The sequence below is a fragment of the Oryctolagus cuniculus genome, chromosome 7 (assembly GCF_051225735.1).
Source record: "Oryctolagus cuniculus isolate XC-2025 breed Fujian yellow rabbit chromosome 7, ASM5122573v1, whole genome shotgun sequence".
NCBI lineage: Eukaryota > Metazoa > Chordata > Mammalia > Lagomorpha > Leporidae > Oryctolagus > Oryctolagus cuniculus.
Window position 1 is genome coordinate 148,512,191 of NC_142873.1, and position 26,068 is coordinate 148,538,258.

Here is a 26,068-nt window from a genome sequence, read left to right on the forward strand (position 1 = left end):
TCACTCTCTTGATGGCCACAACAACCAGGACTGGGCCAGGCTGAAGCCAGGAGCCAGGAGTTTCATCCAGGTCTCCCACATGGGTGCAGGGTCCAGGGACGTGGGCCATCTTCCACTGCTTTCAAAGGCGCATTAGCAGGGAGCTGGATCGGACGTGGAGCTGGGACACAAACCGGCACCCATGTGGGATGCCAGCACTATAGGCCACGGCTTAACCTGCTGTGCCATAGTGCCAGGCCACATTTTTAAAAAATACAGTCCCAAACCCAGTAACGTGCTGCCCCATGCCTGTGGGACAGAGTGAACAGCCAGCAACTTCCCTGCCTTCCAGAGCTTAGATTCTGCTCACCCAGCGACGGGAGGAGGCATCACTGTAGATCCTGCACCATCACACCTGGCCAGTCCAATCTGCCACCTGCCCTCTTCACATATGGGGGACCTGATGCAGATCCAAGATTCCACAGTAGGACAGAATTAACTTCTGCCTTTCTCAGTACCACGGGCACAAGGAAGGCTCTGGCCTTATAGAGGGATGTAGACTGGGTTGAAAAACTTGCCATTGAGAATTTGAGAAGTTTGCTAAATGGACCACGCCTGTTCTCTGGGCCGTCATCAGAAATGCTGCTCTAGTCCACCTCCTACCACTAGGTGGCGAAGAGCACCAGGGAAAGGCACAGAAATCAAAGGTGGGTGGGCACCTTCCTCAGTCAAGAAAATTTGCCTTAGCAAGTGCAAATGGTGAGCTGGGAGGCCGGTGCCTGCTCCGGAACAGCGTGCGGCAGCTGTGTACATTACACACACGTACAGAGGGACTCGTCTCTCCACCAAGCCGGGGAGCGTGGGATAAGGGTTGAAAGCTTGGCCACAGGCATCACCCAGATCTGGCAGGAGACGCTGCCCGCCCACCCCCTTACTGCTGAGGGCATCCCTGACATCGCACTCATAAACTAGCCACTGACACAGGACGCCGGGACCGAGCTGGCGCTCTCTTCTTGAATGGCCCTTTTTCTAGACGGATGGCGGGCAAGCCCAGCTGGGCAGAGACGTTTCGGCCAGATGGCAGGAAGTGTTGGCTGCTACCCAGAGAAGGTGAGGCTGATGGGATCTGACAGCTTCCCCGGCCCAGGAGAGGCCTGGCAACTCATTCACGTGTTCGTTCATCTCACACCACACAGAGAGCTGCAGGTGCAAAGGCTGGGGCTGCAAACTGTGAATGGTCTGGGAGAATGGGAGCCGAGAATGGCTGGGATGGAAGAGAGGGCTGGACTGAACCAAGCTGCCAGTCTGGAACTTGATCCTGGGAGCTAAAGGGAGTTGTTGAAGATGGTGCCACTGGGAAGTGATGCGGTCGGTGTTGAGTGTGACCACTCGGGCTGTGTGAGAAGGGAGGAATGGAGGTGGCAGGGCCAGGAGGCAGAGAGGCCAACCAGAGACTGAGCAAATAAGAGATGCAGGTTGGACTGGGCTGATGGCAACCGTGGCTCATTTTTTACCCACCCAGGGTTCTCACTGGCCTAGGGCGCTCAAGTGAAACATGTCTGTTTTGCCTTCTTGCCCATAAGACAGTTATCCAGGATAAGAGGTTGCCAGGGGCCAGGAGCAGGAGTGGGTGGTCCCAGTAGCTGGTGTATCCTGCAAGATCCTTGATGTAGGCAGGAGACCTAGGGAGATGGAGGTTGGCTAATGAAAGCAGCAAGATTCTGGTTCAGGTTAGAGGGCAGAGGCAGTGTAGCCTGGTGGTTAGGAACACACATGGTGGCCCCAGATACATCTCTTTCTAGTCCCAGCTCTGCCACCTCTTGACTCTGTGACCATGACCAGGGCCTTTTGCCTTTCTGAGCCTGTAAAATGTGATTATGAATGGAGCTTGCCTCTTGACACAGCTGTGGGTGCCGTGTGGTGAGCTCCATGGTGCTGGGTGTCTAGGAAGCACCGCATGAAGAGGCGTCTCAGCTTCTCGGCCTCCCTTGCAGACAGTCTGCGGCTGTAGCGGGGTGGTCCTCCTGGTTCTGCCGAACCTCGTTGGGACAGAGTAGTTCCAAAGCAGGCCAGCCAGGGTGGGGGCTGCCTTGAACTAAGCCAAGGGAATTCCAGCTGCAAGCAAAGAAACCATACTTGGATCAGCCCAGGGCAACACAGTCTGGGAGAAATGTAATGTTTATGCTTCACTTTTTTTTTTTTTTTTTTAAAGCAGGGAGACAGAGAGAGAGAGAGAGAGAGAGAGACAGACAGACAGAGAGATTCCAGATATTCTGTATTCTATCCACTGGTTCACTTCCCAGATGCTTCTGGTCCAGGCTGAAGCCAGGAGTCTGAGTCCCCCGAGTGGGTGGCAGGGACCTAGGTCCTTGGGCCATCACCTGTTGCTTCCCAGGATATGAATTCGCAGGAAGCTGGAATGAGAAGCAGAGCTAGGACTCGAACCCAGGCACTCCAACATGGGATGCGGGCTTCCCAAGTGACATCTTGTCCCAAACTCCTTCTCCTCTGTTCCACTATCTGAAATACTAAAAAGTATTTTCCAGGGGCCGGTGCTGTGGCACAGCAGATTAAAACCCTGACCCACAGCGCCTGCATCCTATATGGGCACCAGTTTGAATCCTGGCTGCTCCACTTCTGATCCAGCTCCCTACTAATGTGCCTGGGAAAGCAGTGGAAGATGGCCCAAGTGCTTGGGTCCCTGCACTCCTGTGGGAGACCCAGAAGAAGCTCCTGGCTCCTGGCTTCAGAATCGGCTAAGCTTCTGTTGTTGCAGCCATTTGGTGAGTGAACCAGCAAATAGAAGACCTCTGTCTCTACCTCTCTCTGTAACTCTGTCTTTCAAATAAAATAAATCTTTTTAAAAAAAGTATTTTCCTTGGTCTGGGGGTTCTAAGTGAGATTCTTTATTTTGTTGGTTTCTTCCTTATTTTGTGGGTGCCTGTGGACAGAAATATTCCTGTTATACTCTGTGGACAGAAATATTCCTGTTATACTCATCATTGTTTGTGTATACTGTACATAATCTTTAGGCAGCTCTCTTAGGTAGGTACTATTTTTTTTTTATTGTCCCCACTATATGGATGAAGAAACTGAACCTTGAACAGGTTCACAAATGCCTCTGAAGTTGTCTGACACCAACCCCTTCGCTCCTTACCACGCTGCTTACCTGGCCTGTGGACAATAGAAGTCAGTTCAATGTGTGCCCCACACAGCCGAGTGACTCACTGAGACCCAGCAGACAAAGGCTCTGCCATATTCAACATCTGGATCCTAAGGTCACCCGTTTTGGCATCTGCTAGGCAGATGGAAGAGAAAAATTGAGTGAGGGGGGCTGGCTCTGTGGTGAAGCGGGTAAAGCCACTGCCTGCAGTGCTGGCATCCCATGTGGGCGCCGGTTCAAGTCCCGGCTGCTCCACTTCCGATCTGGCTCTCTGCTATGGCCTGGGAAAGCAGTGGAGGATGGCCCAAGTCCCTGGGCCCCTGCACTCACATGGGAGACCTGGAGGAGACTCCTGGCTTCAGATTGGCATGGCTCTACCTGTTGAAGCCAACTGGGGAGTGAACCATCGGATGGAAGACCTCTCTCTCCCTCTCTGCCTCTGCTTCTCTGTAACTCTGACTTTCAAATAAATAAATAAACCTTAAAAAAAAAACTGAGCGAGGAAACGCTCATGCTTAGTGAGCACCCGGGCCGGGATGTGGCGCCCACTGTCTGCCCATACACCACTGGCACACACCAGCCCCGGAGATAATTGTGAAGGGTGCTCCCAAGTGTAGTCCGGGCTGCTGGCCTCTGCGGCAGCTCTCCACAGGGAAGTGCTCTAGTGAATGGCTGGCATTCTTCGAGGCAGAAGGGACTTCAAACCCATTGAACCCTCCGCCCTTGGGAGATGGCTGTGTCCCATGCCATGTGTCCCGGGGCGACCAGGAAGGAAACAGTCTTGCCTTTTGACAAGGAACAGCGGGCACATGGAGCATCTACATTTTATACCAAAGGCGTATGGTCCAACAGGGGGATGCGATATTAGGGGAGGGAGAAAGTTCACTGTGGTAGGAATGGCTGGCTTTTTACTTGGATGAAGACTCGAGAGGGAGTCAGGGTATCTGCCGACAACCAGTCCTAAGTGTGAGCGTCCACGGTCACACCTTCTGGGTGCCCAGTTCCTCAGGCGGCTTTGGAGCTCAGAAACAGAGGCCACGAGGGCCTGGCGGGCGTGCTACCCAGGCGTCATGAAGAAGCCAGCTAGGGGAGGCCTCGGGGCTCCGGGAACACCAGTCTGTCAGTTCCCAGCTGTTACCTTGTGGCCCTGTGACGACGTTGGAGAAGTCACCTCCCCGGCCTCCTCCTAGTTCCTTATTTATAAAATAGGGAGAGTGGTTATCTTCCTGTGTTAGGAGCATTCAGTAACAAAACACACTTCCAGCATTTGTAGCATTGGTGTATGGTTAGGCTCATGGTCTGATTAATTAATATTTTAAGGATGATCTTGGGGAAGTCATCTCACTTTTTAAAGCCTCAGTTTTCTCATCTGGAGGCTGGGGCTAAGAAACTTACATCATGCGGCTGGAATCCGTGGGGTCTGGAGCCTGTAAAACCCATCTCTCAGGTTCTGCGTGGGGTCAGTGGGTCGCATCACACCCGCTGCAGGGTGGGTCATCAGCACGTTCCGGCCCAGGGGAGGAACCTGACTTCACAAGGACGCGATTTCTGGCTACGCTCCCGGGGAAGGAGCTGTGCGCTGGGTCCCATCCCCCCGGCCGGTCCTGCTCAGGAAACGCGGAGAGAAAGCCAGGAACCAAGCCTGCCAGGCCCAGCGGCCCCTCCGCGCCTTCCCGCCTCCCCGGCCCTCGCCTGCAGGAAGCCGGCTGGCGGGAACGCCCTGCCGGGTGGGTGGGAAAAGCCGCGAGCGCGCCCGGCACGGCCGCTTTCCCAGGCGCCGCGGAGCTGTCACTGCGGCAAACGCGCGCCCCCTGCCCGCGCCCGCGCCCGCGCGCCTGCTGCAGTCCGCGCACGAGGAACGCACCGAGCGCCGCAGCCCGAGCCGGGGCTGCGGGACAAGACACGCGAGAGTCCCGCAGGCGCCAGCGCCCCACCGCCTCCCGGCTCCCGGCCCCGGCCGCTGCGGCCGCGCTGGGGAGGGAGGGGTGTCCGGTCCTCTCTGGGAGAAGAGGCCCCGAGGCTTGAGGGTTAGTAGGTGAGTGGGCCAAGGTCACGGCCGGGGAACCGCAGGACCAGGGTTCGAGAGCCGACTGGAGGTCTGCGGGACTCTAAAGTTGGTCCCTGGCGTCTGCGGTCCGTCAGGGGCTCGAGGCGGGGGTGGGAGGGTTCAAGAATCCTTGTGTATCCCGGGGCTGCGGTGTTGGGCAGACCTGGCTCCCTACTCCCCAGTGAGAGCCAAGGAAGAAAAAGATGGAGGAGACAAGCAGCAGTGTCTTCCAGTACCCGCATGGAGCCAGGAGCCAGGCATCTCTGGGTTAAACTCCCAGCTCTTCCACTGACTAGCTGTTTGACCTTGAGCAATTTCCTCAACCTTTCTGAGCCTCCAGGGCACCTCCTCCAGGGCACCTCCTCCAGGGTTGGTCCTGGATTCAGTTAGGTCCCCTCGCTGCAAACCCCTGTCCCCCATAGCAGCTGGCCTGATGCTCCGTGGCATTTAGTACAATTGTTAGGAAGTAATTGTAATCACGCCGTCCTGTCTCTCCGACCCCCCCTCCCAAGGTCCAGGAAGGCAGAGACCTCGGCTGTATGTTCAACAGTGCAGTGCCCAGTATGTGTGGGGCACACAGGCACTTGTAAGTGCAAGACTGAAGGAACGGAGAGATGCATGCGGGTGCTGTGCTGGGGCAGGACAGACTTGTCCTTGAAGAGGTTCCAGGCTACTGGGGGGAATGAGGTGGGGTCATGGAAAGAAGCCGTCCCACGTGCCCTAGAGGGGGTGTACACGGGTGGGGGAGCCCCGAGAGATGCAGAGAAGAGTGAAGCTTGGTCTTGGAAGAGCTGATGCGATGGTTTTCCTTTGTGTTGCCCATCCCAGCTTACTAAGTGCTTAACTTGTACAAACCATCTAGACATACCTTTATCCCGCGGGGGTGAGGGGGTACTGCTGCAGAGAGGAGTCCTGTGACTTGCCCAAGGCCACCCCACCAACACCAGCCTGAGTGCCGGCTCTTCTGCTTGGGAATTCAGTGCGCTGACTCCTGGACTTGGTCTTTGAAGTTGTATAGGTCCCTCTCCCTGGGCAAATTCTTTGACCTCACTAAGCCTTGTTTGCGTAATCTGCAAGACAGCAATAGTGATTCCCTGTAACCTGCAGGAGATTGAGTAGGTAAAGCACCCAGTGTGGTTCTTGGTTTATAGCAAGGGATCCATAAATGTTTGTGCAGTGAATGAGTAAAATGCATGCATGCTGAGTGCCTTGAGATGTGAGGGGACTTAAAATCATGCTATTTTGGGGATTGTGGGAGAATTGAGGGCAATTTTATCCCTTCCAACTCTTAGCTTCTAAGATTCCCAGGAGATTTTGCTACTGGCCTAGACCATATTGTGTTATAATTTATTGTTTGCAAACCAGCACAACTGAAACAACTCTAGGTTCGTTAGCTTATATATATATATATATATATATATATACGCTTTTATTGCCTTGCTTTATGACAAAGTTATACATGGTCCTTGTAAAAGTTTTAAATTCCAGAAGGATATCATCAGGGAAAGTGAAACTGCAAGTTTAGGCATAGTACACAAAAGATGATGACATATTGTTATTTTTTTTTAAGGTTTATTTGTTTGAAAGGTGGAGTTACAAAGAGAGAGAGAGAGGGAGAGACAGAGAGAGAGGAGAGATCTTCTATCTGCTGGTTCACTCCCCAGATGGCCACAACAGCCATGGTCGGGCCAGACTGAAGCCAGGAGCTTCTTCCAGGTCTCTTATGTGGGTGTAGAGGCCCAAGCACTTGGACCATCATTTGTTGCTTTCCCAGGAGTATTAGCAGCTGGGACTTGAACTGGTGCCCATATGGGATGCCAACGCTGCAGACGGTGGCTTTACCTGCTAAACCACAGCACTGGCTCCCATATTGTTTCTTTAGGAGGGGAGGGAGGGGCCTGAGGCTCTGATGGGTAGTTTTCTACGACAATTTCACTGGGCTAAAGGATGCTCAAATAGCTAATAAAGTATTTCTGTGAATCTCTGTGAGTATACTTCAGAGATTAGTGTTTGAGTTGGTAGGCTGTGTAAAGAAGGTCCCCCTCACCATGGGGATGGTGGGCATGATGCAGTCCACTGAGGCCCCACCCGGACAAAAGGTGGAGGAAGGGCGGGCCTTTGGTGCAGCAGTTAACCCACTTGGCACACCACTTCCCATACCTGATGCCTCCCTTCATTAGGGCCCTCCCTGGCTGTGCTCCCAATTCCAGCTTCCTGCTGAGTGCACCCTGGCGGCAGCAGGCGATGGCTCAAGTAATTGGGTCTCTGCCACCCACCCGGGAGACTCAGATTTAGTTTTTGGCTCCTGGCTTTGACCTGGTCCAGCCCCAGTCACTGCAGGCATTTGTAGAGTGAACCATCAGATGAGAGATTCTCTCTCTCTCTCTCTTTTCTTTCCTTCCTTCCTTCCTCCTCTCCTCTCCTCTCCTCTCCTCTCCTCTCCTCTCCTCTCCTCTCCTCTCCTCTCCTCTCCTCTCCTTTCCTTTCCTTTCCTTTCCTTTCCTTTCCTTTCCTTTCCTTTTTCTTTCTCTCTCTTTCAAATAAAATAGAAAATAAAATAACTAAATAAAGGGTGGAGGGAAGGCACATTTATTCCCTCTTCTCAAACTGGGACATCCGTCTTCTGATCTCAGACAATTACTGCCAATCAGCGCCTGGACTCCTGACTTAACACCAGTGCCCTCTCTCCAGCTTCCATTCCTGCATCTCCAGACTGAATTGCATCGACACCTTTCCTGGGTCTTTAGCTTACAGATGGCAGATAATGGGGCTTTTGGTTTCCATAATCATGCCAGCCGATTCCCATGCTGGCTTTCCATATGTGTACTGGTGTGTGTGTATATGTGTGTGTATGTGTGTGTGTGTGTATGTATATATATATATATATCCTATTGGTTTGAATTCTGCAGGACCCTGACCAAATGGACAGAGAGAAAAAAAAAAAACCTTTCTGTTTAAAAGTCTTTTATACTGGCTTTGCCACACTTCCTGGCAGTTCTGTTGGGAGCCTTGCCTTTGGCTGTGGCATTGGGAGTTCAAGAGTAATTAAGGGCGGGGGGTGGCGTAAGGATGACCTGGGAAGGGGCTTTCCCCGGAACCCACGGAGAAGGAGACGGAGCTGTGGAACTGCCTGGTGGTCTGCACCGTGGACTGCCGTGCTGCCCTCGGATCTGAGTCGTGGATGCTGCTTACATCACTTCAGCCCCTTCTCTCCCTCTTAGCACTTGGTAAAGTCTGTTTTGGAAGTTGCTAGTTCACGCACACTCAGAAAGGCCAAGCAGAAATAATGAGAACAGTGAAAGTCCTCTAGTTCTTTACGTGCTTCGTGTCTTTCCTATGCCCCACCTAAGCATGTATTATAAATTATAACCACAAGATGCTACTATATCTGTAATTCTGCAGCTTACGCTGGCCTTTTTCACTTAGCAGCGCCAGGAGACACATTTCTTGCCTGTTCGTGTAGGCCTGCCTCATTTATTTCTCTGATGGGGCTTCTGGAGGGAAGGGCTATTATTTGCACTACTTCCAGCGCAGAGGCCGGCACGCAGAAGGCCTCATTGGGAAGATATGTTGAAATAGTAATGGTGGCCACCAAATCCTGGCGTGAAGTGGGCTGCCAGGCCCTGAACTGAGCTTGTCCACATGCTAATTTATTTCGGCCTTTCAGCCAGTGTGTGAGATAGGTACTAACTACTAGTATTCCCAATTTAAGGGAATAATAATCCTCTTAATGCAGACTTGAGCTCTAGGTGACACAATTAGCGAGTGGTGGAGCTGGGATTTGAATCCTGATCCGTCCTGTGCCAAAGCTTTTGCTATGAATGAGTAAATAGGTAAATGGTTGATGGGGTCCTAGGTCTCGGTGGGAAGTGTGGGGAGCAATCCGGACTGGACTGAGTTACTGGAATTAAGACTTATTCTATGCATCTGCTCTCCCACAATATGGCGCTGGGAGAGAAGTAAACAGCTTCCGCGCAGCTGCCTCCAGTTCAACCAATTAACTGTAGGACTTGCTCCTGATTGGAGAGCAGCGTACTCGGCGTGTGGGCAGCCGAGTTGGGATTGGCGGAGGAGGACTATAAAGGAGGAGAGAGACGGCATGCACCGGGAACATCTATGGGGAACATCTAAGGGAACCCGTGCAGCCCCCGAGAAAGCCGGCCGGCGGTGTGCCGCTCCCCTGCGGAAGTGGGGAATGCGGCCAGGGGGAACTGCCCTTCCACGGAGGTGGAAGGGACAGTAGCCAACCCGGGAAGAACCAGCAGCAAACCCGGGGAGGGCCGAGCAGACGAAAGAACAGCGCAGGGTCCTGTGTCGTTCCTCCACGAAGAGGGGGAGCGACAGGAAGGTTCTGCCTTCAGGTCGCCCCTCCTCTGTATGTCCTGGGTTCTCTCTTCAAAGCTTTGCAGGGTTTGAGGTCGGGATCAGCACATAGGAGGCACTCAGCAAAGGCCCTTTTCTCGACTTCAGCAATCCTGAGGCCACGCTTGCTTTTCACAAGGTTCTATTCTAAAAATAAGCCGCAATTTGTGAGGGACCCTTGAGGCCCGGCCCAGGCATTCCAGGACAGCCATTTGCCTGTCTGCAGCGTAGGAAATGGATGAGAAGCCCGAGGCGCTGCCCTCTTCCCACAGGCCAGCGCTCTGGAAACGCCCAGAGCCTCCCCGAGGCCTCCTGGAGGACTGCGGCGATGCCAAGGACAGTTTAACACAGATCCGTCTCCGGCGAGGAATGTGAGAGGAGCAAGGCACGAGGCGGAAGTGGGTCAGCTCTGCTGCAGAGGACTTGCAAGGAGGCCCCAGCGCGGCAGGGTGCCGCGTGACAGAGCTGCCCTGGGCCTCGGATGGCACTCTGCAGAATCCACCTGGGGTCTGGGCACCGGAGTGCTGGTTCCTGCTCCAGTGGCAGTGCTTTGCCGGGTCACTTTCAGCAAAGCCTCCTTCCTCAGGGCTTGGAGTCTTGCACTAGGAAACCGTGGGGTGCATTGCCACAGGGTGCTGTGTGGTGTTGGGAGCTGGAAATAATATTGATGACAGTAATGGTGTTGCAAATAAGAATGACAGTCACACATTGTTGGGACACTGTGCTTGGTGCTGTCCACACAGCAGCTCCTGTCATTTTTAAGAACTTTATTATTGCCTTCATTTTACGGAGGAGGAGACTGAAGCTGAGAGAGAGAGCTAGAACAAGCCAGAACATGGGTATGTGAGCCTAGGGTTTTCTGGCATCAGAACTTGAACTCCACAAACAGGTGTGGGCTCTGACCTCAAGGCAGTGCTAATAAACACACAGGAGGTCAATTTGATCCGTGTTGTAATGGGTGCATGCTCAAGAGAGTTGGAGGCAATAGCACTGTGGGTATTCAGTAGGGAAGGTTGGCTTCTGGCTGGGGGGAGGGGCGGGAAACTAGGAGGGCCTGTTGGTTGAGAGGAGAGGCGAGGCCAGAGCATGGGCAAAGGGGCAGATGTGGGAAAGCAGTGGGTGTGCCAGGGGAAGTTTGGGTAAACTGCAGTGTGTGTATGCGTGTGTGTAAAGGTAGCAAGCCACACACCTGGCCAGGGCTTTGGCCTTTCTTTATTCCACAGGCAATGAAGGGCTTCCTCAAGGGATCTCTCCAAAGAGCAAGCAGGCCACTGCCTCCAGAGAGGGAGCAGCCCTAAGCCCCTGTGTCCCGGCTGGTGAATGCGCCCTGTGCCGGCGTGTGGGAGGTCGTCCGCAAGGAGAGTGGCTCTGGTTGTGCCGTGCTGTGCTGGGGCTGGGTCTCGGGCTTCTTCCAAAGCCCTCCTCAGGCCCTCAGTACCCTGCACACAGTAGGCCCACCGGAAATAGGTCAGAATTGTTGGAGGGACCGCCCCTCCCATTTTAAAGGAGTGAAAGTGAGGAACGTAGGTGGGAAATGACTTGTCTAGGGTCACACAGCAAATTAACGGCAGATCTAGGGACCAGGACTCATGCCTCCAGAGTCCAGGCTAAGCTCCTCGTCCATATTTGATGAGCAATAAAAAGTTGTATTTGTCGAGTGATTACTGCATACCAGGCCCTAGGCTAAGCACCTTTCCCTGGATTATCTCTTAATCCTCACAGCTCTCCTGAGAGTGGCCCTCTTGAGAGCTGGGAGTCCTGGCTGCCCCTTCCATTTCCCATGGCGCCTAGCACAGGCCCTGGGCACCTTGGCTTAAGGGAGGCAGAAGAGAGGGAAAAGGACGGAGGGGGCGGGGCCCCAAGCGCAGCCCCCGCCCCTCGCCGCACGCCCCGCCTTCTGGGGCCCTGACGTCACAGTCTGGCCCCGCCCCTCATTGTCAGTCCCCGGGAGCCGGAGGAGGAGCCGGCCGCTGGGAGCCGAGCGCCTGAGCCCTGGGCAGGCGGGGAGCGCGGGCCGGAGCGGCCGAGGTGAGAGGTCCGCGGGCAGGCGGCTGGGGCGCGGCGCGGGGGCCGGAGGCGGGCGCGGGAAGGAGAGGGCGGCCGGCCCCTGGAGGGGTCCCGGGGCAGAACCGGCGGGCACCCGGGAGGGGGCCGGGGTGTAGAGTTGCGGGGGAGTTTGAGTGGACGTCGGGGGGCGCGCTGGGGAGGGGGAGCTCTTGGGTGGCGAGACCCTGAGGGTGTTTTCGGAGTTGGAGGCAGCGACTCTGAGGGAGATCTTCCTCTGGAGGGGGAGGAAGGGTTCTGAGGAGACTTCTTGGTGGGAGCGAGAGTCTGAGGAGAGGTGTTTGGGGCAGAGACGCCGAGGATCCGTTTCTCGGGGGGCGGGGAAGAGTTTTTGGGGTCGAGTCTGGGGTTGGCCGGGGGCGCGCGGGGCCTGGTGGGGGCGGGGCGCGGCGCGCGGGTGGGGGGCCCGCGGCGCGGCGAGGGGGCTGCGTGGGGCCCGGCGGGCACCGGGGAGGAAGGAAGTGATCATACAGGAAGAGCCCGAGAGGTCGGAGCGGGAGGCGGCGGCGGCGGCGGCGGCTCGGGAGCTCTGCGGCCGGCTTGCGGGACCCGGTGCGGGCGCTGCGCAGCGCGTGGGCGCGGGCCGGCCGGGGAGGGGTCCCGCCGCCGCCGCCGCAGCTGCCGGTCGCGCCGGCCCGCGTCCCGGGCGCTGCTGGCCTCGCGGCCAGACCGCTGGGCCGGGAAGGAATTCGAGGCATTCGCTTTGTTTAAGTTGCCAGTAGACAGTCCTTAGGACTAATTAATGGTGGAATCTGCAGGGGGACGCGGCGAGCCGGGTGAACTTTCCGCAGCGCGCGCCCCCCGCCCCGCCGCCGGGCGGGGAAGGAGCCATGGCTCCCCGAGGCGCAGGAATGAAGCGCGCGGTTCCCGGGGCTGGTGGCCCCCGGCCGGCGAGGCTGCCCGCAGGGGAGCCGGCGTCCCGGAGCGGCCCGGCTCTCGGAGGTGCCTGCGGTTTCGGTTAATTACCTCGGAGGAGGCTGTGCGAGCCGAGCTAGACCATTTTGCTCCGCAGCATCGGTTTCTTCCTCGCGTCAGCCCTTTCCCAACGCTGCGGAGCGTGTCGTGGCTTGTTTGGGAAATGCCGAGGCCAGTGCTCACCCTGGAGGGTGGGAGAGGGGAGAGAGTCGGCGGCACCCCCAATCCCCGCAGTGTGGTTTCCGGCAGGCCAGAGGCTGTGTGCAGATTCCCGGCGCACCTTCCCGGGTCGGATGACCTTGGGAAGGGATCGCGCTTCTGAGCTCCTGGGGGCTCGGATCCGTCGGTTTGGGGAGAGATAGGCTCTGGACCTCCGTGCCTTTGCGGGCTGTTTTTTTTTTTGGTGGGGGGGACGGCTCGGGGGGTACCTGTTAAGGGCATTTCTTCCGCAGGCTGCTGCAGTTCCGGTCCTAGGAGCTGGGCTAGGGTCAGCCAGGAGAATGCAGATCACCTGGTGCGGTTTTGCTTCCCCTGATGGGGGGAGCTTTGGATTTTAGGTGGATGTTTTCTTTCGGAGGATATGTACAGTATGTTCTTGATTGCTTTCTGTCACTTGGTGTGCAGCTCTGGTGGCCTGTGTGTGGTTTAATTGAATAACCTCAATAGAAAATTCTTCTCAGAAATAATTGTTTTGCTCAGAATTCCCCCTGGGGCAGATTAAGGTTTTGCTCAATTTACTCAGAAGAATTTTCCAGGATTCTAAAATTAAATCACTTTTCTAAACATAGTAACTAAAGTTTGAAAAACTGGAAATAATGGGATGGGGAAATGTGTTGGAGTATGAATAGATAACAAATACAGATTTCTTGTTGATCAGTGAGTAATAATATGGATTGCTAATTAGCCTTCCTTGATTATTTGGTGTTTGCTTTGTTTTTTTTTTTTTTTTTTTTTTTTTTAAATGTGTTGGGGCCAGCATTGTGGCCTAGAAGGTTAAGCCTCTGCCTGCAGTGCCCCATCCCATATGGGTGCTGGTTCAAGTCCTGGCTGCTCCACTTTCTATCCAGCTTCCTGCTAATATGCCTGGGAAAATAGCAGAAGATGGCCCAAGTGCTTGGGCCCCTGCACCCACATGGGAGACTCAGATGAAGCTCCTGGATTCTGCCTGGCCCAGCTCCGGCTATTGAGGCTATTTGGGGAGTGAACCAGCAGATGAAAGATTCTCTCTCTCTCTCCTTCTCTCTCTGTATCCCTGCCTTTCAAGTAAATAAAAATTTTTTTACATTTTTTTAAAGATTTATTTTTATTTATCTGAAATAGTTACACAGAGAGAGAGAGAGGTCTTCCATCCGATGGTTCACTCCCCAGTTGGCCGCAGTGGCCTGAGCTGCGCTGATCTGAAGCCAGGAGCTTCTTCCAGGTCTCCCACATGGGTTCAGGGGCCCAAGGACTTGGGCTATCTTCCACTGCTATCCCAGGCCATAGCAGAGAGCTGGGTAGGAAGTAGAGCAGCCAGGACTCGAACTGGTCACCGCATGGGATGCCGGCGCTTCAGGCCAGGGTGTTAACCCACTGCGCCACAGCGCCGGCCCCGATAAATAAATATATATATATATATATATATATTTTAAAAGTCTTCCCCCATGTAACACTTAAAAAAAAAAAAAAAAGAAAGAAAAAGCTGCCTGTGACAACTGGGTGCTGCTTGGAGTCCTGGCTGCTCCACTTCCCATTCAGCTCCCTGCTAATGGCATGGGTCAGAGGAAGATGGTGCAGTGCTTGGGCCCCTGCCATGCAGGTGGAATCCCTGATGGTCCGGCTCCTGACTTCCGCTCATTGGGGCTGTTTGAGGAGTGAAATCAGCTGATGGAAGATCTGCTCCTCCACCTCCCTCCATGACCCTGCTTTTCAAATAAATCAGTTGATTTGAGAGGCAGAGAGAATGCTCCCTCCCTGTGTACTGATTCACCACTCAGAGCCAGTAAATCAGTCAAGATCTGGTGGATGGCAGGGATCCAGTGACTTGAGCCATCACTTTGGCCTTCCAGGGTCTGCATTAGTGGGAAACTTCAATGGGGATCTGAGGCAGGGATCAAACCCGGGTACTCTGATGCAGGACTTGAGTGTCCTGCCTGCTAAGCCAAATGCCTGCTCTGGTATTTTTTTCCCTCTTTATTTTTAATATTTTAAAAAAGCTTATTTGAGAGAGTTAGAGCTCTTTTAAAAAAAAAAATTTATTGGGCCGGCGCCGTGGCTCAATAGGCTAATCCTCCGCCTAGCGGCGCCGGCACACCGGGTTCTAGTCCCGGTCGGGGCGCCGGATTCTGTCCCGGTTGCCCCTCTTCCAGGCCAGCTCTCTGCTGTGGCCCGGGAGTGCAGTGGAGGATGGCCCAAGTGCTTGGGCCCTGCACCCCATGGGAGACCAGGAGAAGCACCTGGCTCCTGCCTTTGGATCAGCGCGGTGCGCCAGCCACAGCGGCCATTAGGGGAGTGAACCAACGGCAAAAGGAAGACCTTTCTCTTTGTCTCTCTCTCACTGTCCACTCTGCCTGTCAAAAAAAAAAAATATTTATTTGACAGGCAGAGTTAGAGAGAGACAGAGAGAAAGGTCTTCCTTTGCTGTAGGTTCACCCTCCAATGGCCGCCGCGGCCGGCGCGCTGCGCCAATCCGAAGCCAGGAGGCAGGCGGTTCCTCCTGGTCTCCCATGGGGTGCAGGGCCCAAGTACTTGTGCCATCCTCCACTGCACTCCCGGGCCACAGCAGAGAGCTGGACTGGAAGAGGAGTAACTGGGACAGAATCCGGCACCCCAACTGGGGCCAGAACCCTGTGTGCCGGCACCGCAGGCGGAGGATTAGCGTAGTGAGCCGCGGCTCTGGCAAGAGAGTTAGAGCTCTTGTCCCTGGTTTACTCCTCAAATACCTGCAATGCCTCGGGCTGGGCTGAGGCTGAAACCAGGAGTTGGGAACCTGATTCAGGTCTCCCACACTGGAGGCAGGAACCCAACCACCCAAGCCATCACCTGCTGCCTCCCAGTGTGCACGTTGGTGGGAAGCTGGAATTGAGAGTGGAGCTTAGGGGCTGGGTTAAGCCAGTATGTGGGATGCCAGTTCAAGTCCCAGCTGCTCTGCTTCTTACCCAGCTTCCTTCTAATGCACCTGGAAAGGCACTAGATGATGATCTAAGTGCTTGGACTCCTGCCACCCATGTGGGAGACCTGGATGGAATTTCTGGCTCCTAACTTTAGTCTGGCACAACCCTGGCTATTGTGAACATTTGGAGAGTGAACCAAAGAAGTGAATAGAAGATCCCTCTCTCCGTCACTCTTTCAAATAAATAATAAAGAAAAATCAAAATTTTTAAAAGTTTTTAAAAATATTTATTTAAAGGCAGAGATACAGAGAAAGAGAGATTGTCCATCTGTTGGTTCACTCCCCAGATGGCCGCAATGGCTGGAGCTGGGTGGGTCTAAAGCCAGGAGCCAAGAGCTTCTTTTGGGTCTCCCATGTGGGTTCAGGGGCCCAAGCATGTGGGCCATCCTCCACTGCTTTCCCAGGCACATTAGCAGGACTCTAGATAGGAAGTGGAGCAGTTGGGACTCCAACTGGCGCCCTTATGGGATGCTGACACTGCAAACGGGGGCTTAACCTATGGTACAGCGCCAGCCCCGTAATAAATATTCTTAAAAAAAAAAAAAAAAGTGAAGCCTGGATTCCGACCCAGAAGCTTAGAAATGGGGAGCAGTGCTCTTAACCTGAGCCTAAAAATTGCTAGGCTGGGGTTGGCGCTGTGGTGTAGCAGGTTAAGCCAACACCTGTAGTGCCAGCATCTCATATGGGTGCTGGTTCAAGTCCTGGCTGCTACAATCTAGCTGCCTGGTAATGCACCCGGGAAAGCAGCGGAAGAGGACCCAAGCCCCTGGGCCCCTGCCACCCACCACCCACATGGGAGACCTGGAAGAAGCTCCTGACTCCTGGCTCCTTTCTTTGGCCTGGCCCAGCTGAGGTCATTGTGGCTATTTGGGGATTGAACCAGTGGATGGAAGATCTCTTTCTCTCTCCTCTCTCGGTAACTAACTTTGCCTTGCAAATAAATAAGTAAATTTTAACAACAACAACAAACGAACTGCTAGGTCAAACTCCTGGGATTTTCTTTCTTTCTTTTTTTTTTTTTAAAGATAATTTATTTGAAAGTCAGAGTTACACAGAGAGGCGAGGCAGAGAGAGAGAGGTCTTCCATCCGCTGGCTCACTCCTCAGTTGGCCGCAACCACTGGAGCTGCGCCGATCTGAAGCCAGGAGCCAGGAGCTTCTTCTGGGTCTCCCACGCGGGTGCAGGGGCCCAAACACTTGGGCCATCTTCCACTGCTTTCCCAGGCCATAGCAGAGAGCTGGGTCGGAAGTGGAGCAGCCTGGTCTCGAATTGGTGCCCACATGGGATGCCGGTGCTTCAGGCCAGGGTGTTAACCTGTGCCACAGCGCTGGCCCCTTTTTTCTTTTTCTTTTTGTTTCCCTTTCTCTCTCTCTCTCTCTCTCTCTCTCTCTTTCTCTTTCTCTTTCTCTTTCTCTTTTAAGATTTATCTGTTTATTTGAAGGCAGAGTTACCAAAAAAGTTACACAGAAAAGGAGAGGTGGAGAGAGAGAGGTCTTCCATTCACTGGTTTACTTCCTAATTGGCTGCAGCAGCTGGAGCTGAGCTGATCTGAAGCCAGGAGCCAGGAGCTTCTTCCAGGTCTCCCACGTGGGTGCAGGGGCCCAAGGACTTGGGCCATCTTCTACTGCTTTCCCAGGCCATAGCAGAGAGCTGGATCAGAAATGGAGCAGCCGGGACTTGAACCAGCGCTCATAAGGGATGCCAGTGGCACTGCAGGTGGCGGCTTTACCTGCTATGGCCACAGCGCCGGCCCTGGTATTTTCTTAATATTAAGACCAAATAAGGGAACTAATATTGTTGCGTTGCCTGGTCTGTGCCCAGTAATTGCACTAAGTAGTATTTATCTCATAAAGTCTTTCTAACATGAGTTAGTAGTTGGCATCCCTGTTCTACAGATGAGCAAACTGAAGGTGGAGTCTCATGTTGTACATCCAGCCAGGAAGAAATAAACCTGGCCTCCAAACCAGCTGTGTGTGTCAGGTTCTCTGTGGTTATCTCCAGTATTCATACTGTCTTGGGAACTTGGATACCTAGTTTCTAGACATTTGGCTTAGCCACTGGGTCACTGTGGACCCTAGAATAGTCTATTCAGTCTGTACCTCAGTATTGCCTCCTCTTTTTTCCAGCAGTGTTATCAGTATGCTTTTTGGTGTGTTAGATTTTTGGTAGGAAGACAGACATATAAGGCTATAGTAGTCATGTCATAAATGCAGCATATGCTTAACTTTTCAGTTTATGATGGGAGCACTTGTGTTAAAATACAAAGCACCTGAGGCCGGTGTTGCGGCACAGTAGCTAAGCTGCTGCCTGCAATGCTAGCTTCCCATGTTAGAGCACCACGCGAGCCCCTGCTGCTCTGCTTCCTATCTGCTCCCTGCTAACGTGCCTGGGAAAGCAGCGGAAGACGGCCCGAGTGCTTGGGCCCCTGGCATCCACATGGGAGACCCAGATGGAACTCTGGTCTCTGGCTTCTGCCTACCCAGCCCCAGCCATTCCTGCCATTTGGGGAGTGAATCAGCAGATGGAAGATATTTCTCACTCTGTTTCTGCAGTTCGTTGAGACTTGACAGTGTACGATTGTGTAATCACACCATTCTTTTAAGCTGTGTGTTATTTTTTAGGAACTGAGTAGCAGATTGGTCCCTGGGAATGTTGCAAACTTTCTGTGTTCAGATACAATACTGTGAGATGGCAATGTATGCCAGAGTCAGTTTGGCAGCTTGGCAGGAAATAGGGAATCCTTAGGTATTTAACAGGTGAGTGGGAAAAATAAGACTGGGATACATGCTAGTCAGATTAGGGGAAGATGAACAAGTTCAGGAGGAACCAGATCTTAGTTATTTCTGAGATACAGAATACATTTTGGGGAAAAAAAATCACTGAACTTTTTATAAAAGTAAGGAGTTGAATTTTTTGTTTCCTTTAGAAATGGTAGCTCATGGAACTGGCGCTGTGGTGTAGGGGCTAAAGCTGCTGCCTACAGTGCCGGCATCCCATATGGGCGCTGGTTCAAGTCCCGGCTGCTCCATTTCTGATCCAGCTTTCTGCTATGGCCTGGGAAAGCAGTAGAAGCTGCACCCACATGGGGGATCCAGAGGAAGCTCCTGGCTCCTGGCTTCGGATCGGCCCAGCTCTGGCTGTTGCAGCCATTTGGAGAGTGAACCAGCAGATGGAAGACCTCTCTCTCTGTCTCTACCTCTCTCTGTAACTCTTTCAAATAAAAAAAAAATCAAAAAAACGATATCGTTGTTGAAATGATACTTAAGGGTGGGGCTGTTGTAAAGCAGTTGAAGGCCTTGTCCTTCTGCCTATGATAGAATGTCCTGTTGTTGATCTCTTAATTTGTTTTAGCTCATATCCCACGAGGGGACGCCTCCATTAGATAGAAACTGTGATCCACTGGGAAGACATATGATTGTTCTTTCCCTCTTAGAGTTTAAGTCACTGAACTGCCCAGTCTGCTGTATTAGCTTTGGTCTCTGTTTCTGTCTTAGAACATGATGCTGAGCCCCTAGAGCAGCCCCAATTCTGCCTCTTCATCTTTCTCCTTATTTGTTCTTTTTCTGTATGTTGACTATTTTATAATCCACCTCACCTGCCCATGAATTCATCTAAGAATGGAAACTTGTTACATCAACCATTGGCCCCTGTGTACCATTAAAACAAAATCATAATTAAATCAGAATATCCTCCATACCTACTCAACATTTTGGGTGACTGCAGGGAGAAAATAACAACTCCGCGAGGTAGTTATTCTCATTTCATGCGTGAGGGAGCTGAGCTCCGTGCAGTTACTGCCAGGGCTAGTGAGGGGCAGACCATTGATTTGAACTCAGTTTGATTGATGCTCAGGTTTGAGGACTTTCTCTTTCATTATTCTCTCGGGTATTTGGAGGTGGGGGTGTCAAAGGAAAAGCTTGAAAGTGCCCTATTCAAATAAGAGCCACTGCGTGGCAAGCATTGTCAACCTTTTCAGGCATTGCTTATTTCATCTGTTCCTTGATTTCTAGAGGTACTTTCTTAACATCCTAAGGGATCTGTATCTCATCCTGTATTACACAACTCCCTCCCCAGGTCCAGTGTTTGTTCTTTATGAACATGGTACTTTGTATTCACTGGCTGTTTGCACTACCCTTTCCCCTGTTTTAAATGTATGGGGTAACTTTCATCAGGTTAGTCTGTTATTTAGCATCCTCCTTGTTTGTATGAGTCCTATTCGTGTTGTATTTGGACAGAATCATGTCTTGAAACAGTATATTGCTAAAAACATAAAAATGTTCTTACAACCTTTTATTGAAGTCTGTGATATACACACAAGGCAGTCACTTATCAGAGTGCAATTTAATGTTTTTCCCCCAATCCAAATACACTCAATGTAGCTGCTACCCACATCAGCAGACTGCATTCCCAGTACCTTGAAGTCTCTGCCAGTTCCCTTTTAGTTCCTGCTTCTCTTCTATCACCCAAGAGAATCACCATTCTGATTTTTAAAGTATAGATTAATTTTGCCCTCTTGTGTACTTTTGTAAAAATTGAATTACATGTAAATTTTTTTGGGTTTGGCTACTTTATTTTTTAAAATTTTTTTGAGAAGATTTATTTTTTTGAAAGAGTTACACAGAGAAAGGTAGAGGGGGAGAGAGAGAGAGAGAGAGAGATCTTCAATCTGCTGGTTCACTCCCCAAATGGCCACAATGACCTGGGATGGGCCAGGCCAAAGCCAGGAGCCAGGAGATTCATCCAGGTGTCCTACATGAGTGGCAGGGGCCCAAATAATTGGGCCATTTTCTTCTGTTTTCCCCAGGTCATTAGCAGGGAGCCAGATTGGAAGTGAAGCAGCCGGAACATGAACCAGCACCCATATGGGAGTCTGGTGTTACAGGTGACGGCTTTACCCATTACTCCGTAACACTGGCCCCTGTGTTTGACTACTTTAGTTCAGTACCATGTACATGTACAAAACTTTTTAGTAACTTCTTTGGATTTGGGATAAAATCAAAATTCAACCTTTTATCCTGACCATAATGCATTATCTAGCCTGGCCTCTTATCTACCTCTCCAATTTTATCTTAATGCCAATCTCATTGCTCATTATATTCCAGTTATGCTAATTTGTTTTTAAACTCAACAAACTCTTTTCTACCTTTGGGCCTTTGTACTCATGGCTCTCTATTCATTAAAAACTCTTTCCTCACACTTAGCCTGGCTGCCTCCTTCATCGCTGAGCTTATGTGTATCAGAGATAGACTGTCTTTCTAGTCCTTTCCTGTTATTTGCTATTACTGGCTTCTATTGCCATCCTTCATAGCATCTATTGTAATAATATATCTGCTTGTATGATTAGTATGTTTTCCACACTAGACTCCCTGAGAGAACTCGGTTTTGTTCTCCAGCATATGCCTGGTACCTAACATACTAACTGACATGTAGTAGGTGTTCATTAAATATTTAATGGCCATATTCCCAGGCTAATTAATGCTTTTGTCCTTATTATTTTTGTAGTATACAAAGTTCTCATTTTCTTTTATTCTGTTCTTCTCTCTTATGCTGTTCAGATGTTTAAGTCTTTACTATCCTTTAAGACTCAGCTGAGTTCCTTCTTCTTTGGAGCCTGTCCTGACTTTGCGGTAGTAAATCTCTCTTCTCTACAATTTTATGACATTTATTGCTGATATTTCTCTTGTTCTTGGTAAGTCACATAAACCTGTATTTTGGAGCAGGGGTTTGGCCTAGAGGTTAAAGACGTTCACTACTCCTGTGAGAATACCTAGGTTTGAGTCCTAATTCTGTCTCTAGATTCTAGTTTCCTGAAAATGCAGACCCTGTGAGATAACAGGTGATGGCTTAAGTAGTTGGAACCCTGCTCCCCATGCAGGAGGCCTGGATTGGATTCCTGGCTCCTGGCTTCAACCTGGTCCAGTCCTGGGTCTTGTGGGCATTTGGAGATTGAACTAGAAGATAGGAACTTACACAAACATTCATTCATTCTCTCTCTTGCTCTCGCTCTCGCTCTCTCACCCCCTCTCAAATAATTAAACAACTAAAATTTCTTTTACAACATTTTTATAGTTTATAATGCTAGTACTTCTCATATTCTTGGTTAATTTGATTAGCTAGTATCGTTTTTTTCCCCCTTCAGTTTTTTTTTTTTTTAAAGATTTATTTATTTGAAAGAGTTACAGAGAGAGGTAGAGACAGAGAGAGAGGTCTTCCATCTGCTGGTTCACTCCCCAGATGGCCGCAATGGCTGGAGCTGGGCCGATCCGAAGCCAGGAGCCAGGAGCTTCTTTTGGGTCTCCCACATGATTGCAGGGGCCCAAGGACTTGGGCCATCTTCAATTGCTTTCCCAGGCCACAGCAGAGAGCTGGATCAGAAGAGGAACAGCCGGGACTAGAACCAGCGCCCATATGGGATGCTGGCACTTTAGTTCATTCACTTTTTTTTTTTTGACAGGCAGAGTTAGACAGTGAGAGAGAAAGGTCTTCCTTCCGTTGGTTCACCCCCCAGATGGCTGCTGCGGCCAGCGTGCTGCGCCGATCCGAAGCCAGGAGCCAGGTGCTTCTCCTGGTCTCCCATGTGGGTGCAGGGCCCAAGCACTTGGGCCACAGCAGAGAGCTGGACAGGAAGAGGAGCAACCTGGAGAGAATCCGGCACCCCAACTGGGACTAGAACACGGGGTGCCGGCACTGCAGGCGGAAGATTAGCCAAGTGAGCCGTGGTGCCAGCCTCTCCTTCAGTTTTTAAAAACAGCTTTACTTATGGGAGCCTGGAACTCAATCTAGATCTCCCACATGGGTGGCAGGAACCCAGTCACTTGAGCCATCACCGCTGCCTCCCAGCGTCTGCATTAACAGGAAGCTGGAATCAGAAGCCAGAGGTGGGTCTCCAGTCCAAGCACTGTGATGTCAGACATTAGTGTCTTAACCACGAGGCCAAACACCCTCCTCAACTAGTTTGTATACTAATCGCCAAACTTGATCAGAAACTTCTAAATTTTTTCCTGGGGCCAATGTTGTGACATAGCAGGTAATGTCGCGGCATCCTATATGGGCACAGTTCGTGTCCTGGATGCTCCACTCCAGATCCAGCTCCCTGCTAATGGCCTGGGAAAAAGCAATGGGAGATGGCCCAAATGTTTGGGTCCCTGCCACCCACTTGAGAGAACCTGATGAAGCTCCTGGATCTTGGCTTTGGCCTGACCCAATGCTGGCTGTTGTGGTTATCTGGGGAATGTACCAGCGAATGCAAGATCTTTCCTTGAGTCTCCTTTCTCTCTGTAACTCTTGTCTTTGAGGTAAATAGATAAATGTTTAAACAAAACTTTAATTTTTTAAAGATTAAGTTATTTATTTGAAATTCTGAGTGACAGGAACAGAAAGAAACTTATCTTTCATCTGTTGATTGACGGTAGCAGAGGAGCCTGGGGCCAGGTGGAAGCCAGAAACTTGGAACTCCATCTGAGTATCCCATGTGGGTGGCAGGGGTCTTTGGGCCATCTTCTGCTTTTCTAGGAATATTAACAGGGAGTTGGATCAGGAGCAGAGCAACTGGGACTCCAGCCAGCATTCTGATGTGAGATACTGGTGTTGCAAACGGTGGCTTAACTTGCTGTGCCACAACATTGATCTCTCTTAGGCTTATTAACATGGATTGATTTTACTGGAATTCTGCTTAGTGTTTAATCCAAAGGCTGGGAGTGCACACCCTAAGTCAGTCAATATAAAGACTGATATTAAGGTATGAAAGTACAGGAGTCTAGGACTGGTGCCACAAAGTAGATACTCCTTTGGGACCTGTCACTAGGAAAGAACTAACTGTACATTTCTGCTTTTAATGTTCTGTGATTTGATTTGTTAACTGAAATGATACAGTAGGTAATCCTTCATTTGAATTATTTTGTTGGTATTTTATTTTGATGTCAGTAATGAAAATCTTGAGCCAATTAGATTTGTTTAAAGCTACTTTGTCTGACTTGTCAGTAAGCTTTCTCAGTAACTTGTCATTCTGTGAAGGCAAAAAATGTAGATACTTTAAGCAAACTTAGCGATTTGGATGATTTAATACATAGTTCTTAACTAAGTGGTAAATATGTTTTTTAAGAGGTACCTACTATGTATTTTAAATTGGTGTTTATTTTGACTTTTTTTTTTATAAAGGTTTTATTTATTTATGTGAGAGGTAGAGTTACAGACAGACAGAAAGGTCTTCCATCTGCTGATTGACTCCCCAGATGGCTGCAACAGCTGGATCTGGGCCGATCCAAACCTAGGAGCCCAGAGCTTCTTCCGAGTCTCCCATGTGGGTGCAGGGGTCCAAGCACTTGGTCATTTTCTGCTTTCCCAGACCAGAGGCAGAGAGATGGATTGGAAGAGGAATAGCTGGGACACAAACCATGTGGGATGCCAGCACCCTAGGTGGAAGCTTAGCCCACTGTGCCATTACATCACCCCCTTGACTTTTTTTTTTTTTTTTTTTTTTAATTCAAGAAGCAGAGACAGGGCCTGGCGCTATGGTGCGGTGTGTGGGACTGCCGTTTGTGATGCTAGCATCACATATCTGAGTGCTGTTTTGGGTCCTGACTGCTCTGCTTCCAATCCAGCTTCCTGCCAATGTGCCTGGAAAGGCAGTAGAAGATGGCTCAAATACTTGGGCCCTTGCCACCAATGTGGGAGACTAGGATGAAGTTTCTGGCTCCTGGCTTTTGCCTGACACAGCCTGGCTGTTGGGGCCATTTGGGGAATGAACCAGTGGATGGCAGATCTCTCCCTCTTCCTCTGTTGAGCTGCCTTTCAAATACATAGCTACACACACACACACACACATACATCCCTACATACTGAACTTTCATCTACTGGTTTACTCCCCAAATGCCCACAGTGGCTGGGTGTGGCTGGAGCCAAGAGCTGGAAACTCAATCCAGGTCTCCCCTCTGGGTGGCAGAGACCCAACTACATGAGCCATCACTTGCTGTCTGTCGGGGTCTGCACTGTAAGAAAGCTGGAATTGGGAGCCGAAACTGGGAGTAGAATCCAGGTGCTCTGATAAGGGATGCAAGCATTTTAATCGCTAGGGCAAATACTATTTCAGGGTAGTTCAGTAATTGTTTTTGTGAAAACATTGAAGCAGAGGTACTTGAAGTTTCTGAGAAACATTGGAGCAATTTTTTTTTTTAAAGATTTATTTATTTGAAAGCCAGAATTACACAGAGAGAGAGGAGAGGCAGAGAGAGAGAGAGAGGTCTTCCATCTGCTGGATCACTCCCCAGATGACCACAACAGCCAGAGCTGTGCCCATCTGAAGCCAGAAGCCAAGCTTCTTCCAAGTCTTCCATGAGGGTGCAGGGGTCCAAGGACTTGAGCCATCTTCCACTGCTTTCCCAGGTCATAGCAGAGAGCTGGATCAGAAGTGGAACAGCTGGGACTCAATCCTGCACCCATATGGGATGCCGGCACTATAGGTGGCGGCTTTACCCCTTATGACACAACGTTGGCTTCTGGAGTAATTTTGTTAACTCATAATCTCATTGTTATCTTTTTATTATTTAAAGATTTATTTTACTTATTTGTAAGGTGGAGTGACAGAGGTGGTGGCTTTACTTGCTGCGCCGCAGCGCCGGCCCCATACATAAATCTTTTAAAAAAATATAAAGAGTAATGTATTTTCTTGACCCATTTACTGAGGCCTTATTTGTGTGAATATTTATTTGTATATGTTCTACTTTCTGCAGAAACTGAAAAATTCGGGTGGAAAATTCACCTTGATATGACAGTATTTTCGGTTTCCTTCCTTCCTTCCTTCCTTCCTTCCTTCCTTCCTTCCTTCCTTCCTTCCTTCCTTCCTTCCTTCCTTCCTTCCTTCCTTCCTTCCTTCCTTCCTTCCTTTTTTACTTATTTATTTGAAAGGCAGAGTTAGAGAGAGGAGAGGCAGAGAGACAGAGATATCTTCCATCTGCTGGTTCACTTCCCAAATGACCACAACAGCTGGAACTGGGTCAGTCTGAAGCCAAGAGCCAGGAGCTTCTTCCACTCCTCCCATATGGGTGTAGGGGCCCACGCACTTGGGGCATCTTCTGCTGCTTTTTCAGGAGCATTAGGGAACTGGATCTGAAGTGGAGCAGCGGGGACTCAAAGCCGTGCCCACATGGGCTGCAGTAGCTTTACTTGCTGTGCTATAGCACTGGTCCCCATTTTCCTTTTTCTTTTTTTCTTTTTCTTTCTTTTTTTTTTTTTGACAGGCAGAGTGGACAGTGAGAGAGAGAGAGACAGAGAGAAAGGTCTTCCTTTGCCGTTGGTTCACCCTCCAATGGCCGCCCCGGCCGGCGCACCGCGCTGATCCGATGGCAGGAGCCAGGTACTTCTCCTGGTCTCCCATGGGGTGCAGGGCCCA

General features: G+C 51.0%; 1 protein-coding gene across 15 annotated transcripts in view; it reads left to right on the plus strand.

Moving 5' to 3' along the window:
* Positions 1–4,863: 4,863 nt before the first annotated feature.
* LUZP1 (leucine zipper protein 1) overlaps positions 4,864–26,068 on the plus strand; it is a 99,140-nt gene continuing 77,935 nt past the window's right edge. For 5 of the 15 annotated variants that reach the window (XR_016210211.1, XR_016210212.1, XM_070079115.2 and 2 more), the window contains exon 1: positions 11,440–11,579. The gene's annotated coding sequence lies outside the window, so the exon portion shown is untranslated. Of the gene's footprint in view, positions 5,178–11,439; positions 11,587–12,054; positions 12,168–12,984; positions 13,118–20,490; positions 20,564–26,068 lie in introns of those variants that run through there. The other 10 variants (XM_051857954.3, XM_008265699.5, XM_051857956.3 and 7 more) reach the window with 7 other exon arrangements.